This window comes from Capsicum annuum, unplaced genomic scaffold (assembly GCF_002878395.1).
Source record: "Capsicum annuum cultivar UCD-10X-F1 unplaced genomic scaffold, UCD10Xv1.1 ctg81550, whole genome shotgun sequence".
NCBI lineage: Eukaryota > Viridiplantae > Streptophyta > Magnoliopsida > Solanales > Solanaceae > Capsicum > Capsicum annuum.
This window is the reverse complement of record NW_025892279.1, coordinates 1-2,237: the sequence shown is the minus strand read 5'-3', so window position 1 is coordinate 2,237 and position 2,237 is coordinate 1.

Genomic DNA, 2,237 nt, shown 5'->3' with positions numbered 1-2,237 from the left:
GACTGTTTTATTTATCGTATTTGAAAAGCGTATTCATTTAGTCGGGGGATGCCTCGAGGTCTTTTGTACTTATTTACCGAGGAATGCCCCGACTAAATGAATACGCTTTTCAAATACGATAAATAAAACAGTCAACAAATATTCCAAACATTCCAACAATCCACCAATTTTAAATTTTGCCTACTCGAGCCTAGTGCTTGCCTACCCGCTCGATGACATATCACGTTCAACATCAACAATGAATCAAAATACTATAATATTCACTTTTATCAATTTTCAATTCCCACCCCCAACTTCATTCTTATCAATCAATGATTAACACATGCTTCAATTATCAATTCACTTTTCAACATTCAAATCCAACATTAACCAATACGCAATCAAAATTCAAACATACCAAACACCCAAATCATTCATGATAATATAAAAATTAAAGCGAGAGAAGATAGAATTGGACCTCAATTTTATTTCAATCTGTCAAAGCATTTGGTTAGAGCTCCGACCGGAACCAAAACACGAACCTTGAATCAACAATCTCTAACCGAAACCCAACTCGGCAAAGCCTTCACTGTTTTCACCGACCCAAATGCAATTTCAATAATGAATCACTGAGTCGGATGAACCTAAAGCTTCAAAAATCCAAATAAAATAGAAACCTATAGGAACTGGGCTCCGGTGAGCAGCTCCGGCGATGAGTTCGCCAGAAAATCTCCGTTCTCCCTCTCGATCTCCTCTACCTCTCTTTGTTTCCTCTCTCTTTTTGTTACCCTCTCTTTTTATCCCATTAAGTGTGTGCGATTTAGTGTAGAAAAGGAATCTGGGAGTGTTTCGTGTGTATAGTGAAGTCCGATTGGTGTGCGCGTCCCTAATCGATGGTGAGTGTGCGTGATTCTGTTTCTTTCTATGAAGATAAAAATAGAAGCTGATGGTAATGGTTTTGTGTCAAGGTGAGTGTGTTCTATGGATTCTTTTTATGGGGAAGAAAGTGAATTCTCAGAAAGTGAAAATTAAAAAATGGAGTCTATGCTTCAGTCATCTGTTTGCTGTGAGTCCTCCAATGGAAAAATGGAGAAGGAGCCGTCTCCTCTTCCCTCTGTGCCCTACCTGATGAATATTGTGCTCCCCCTAATTGTGTGAGGCGTGAATCTTGCCCCCCAAGCCCTGGTAGTGTCCTATCCTTATATTATATATATATATATATATATATATATATATATATATATATATTCTGTATATTCCAGTGGACCACCCTGAGTGGTGGGGCCCATATGTGTATATATCCCTTTTGGTGTGAGATTTCTTTTCCTCCAAGCTAGCACCGTGTAAAAAAAATATAGAGGGAGGGGGGTATGGTCACGTGGCAGGGTAGAGTAGGTGAGGGTAGAGGTATGGGGTGGTGTGAGGATAAAGTTTGTAAGGATAAGACAAAAATTGTTAGGGGTTGTTATTTTTGTCATTTTATGGAGGGATAATTACATGGTTGAGAGTACATGATAGGATAAGGTAAAAAGGTGAAAACTAATCTTTCGGAGAGATAAAATTAGGTGTCTACACTTATGGCCTCTTTCGCCTTGAATGTAAACATGCATTTTGTGTCCATTGTGTCACTGTGTGTTGGTGAGAAAAAAATCTAGTAGCACTAATTTCTCTTAATGTGAAAAATAGTTCTTAAGTTTTCATATACACCCCTTGCCATTATGGCCGTTTGAAATCGAATTGTAATGAATAACCCAATCATAAAATTAGTTTATTGATTTATTGGTAATGACCTATAGAATTACTAGTTGGAGAACGGATTAAAATTTTATAACCAATGGCTTATTGGTGTCGGAACGGATTACTTAATTTTATCATCGGATAAACCTTTAACATGTTAAGAATTATTATATATTAATAAATTTTGTCCTAGATATTAGAAAATTTAAAATAAATATTATTTTAAAATATTAAGAAAATAGTAGATGACACTTTTTTCTATTGCAGGATTTTGTCAAATTCGACCCTAGTTGACGTAATAAGTGTTCCGTATATTTAGGAGTCTTTGTTTTTTCATATATTTAGGAGTCTTTTTCTTTATTTTCTCATATATTTACTATAGTTAATATTAAATATTATAAAAATAATGATATAATAATTGAGAAAAAAGTAAAAAGAGGATAAAAAATAATCAATAACAACGTAACAGAGACGACAATAAAATAACACGTTAATCGAGATATAAGAAGTTTAACCCTAAT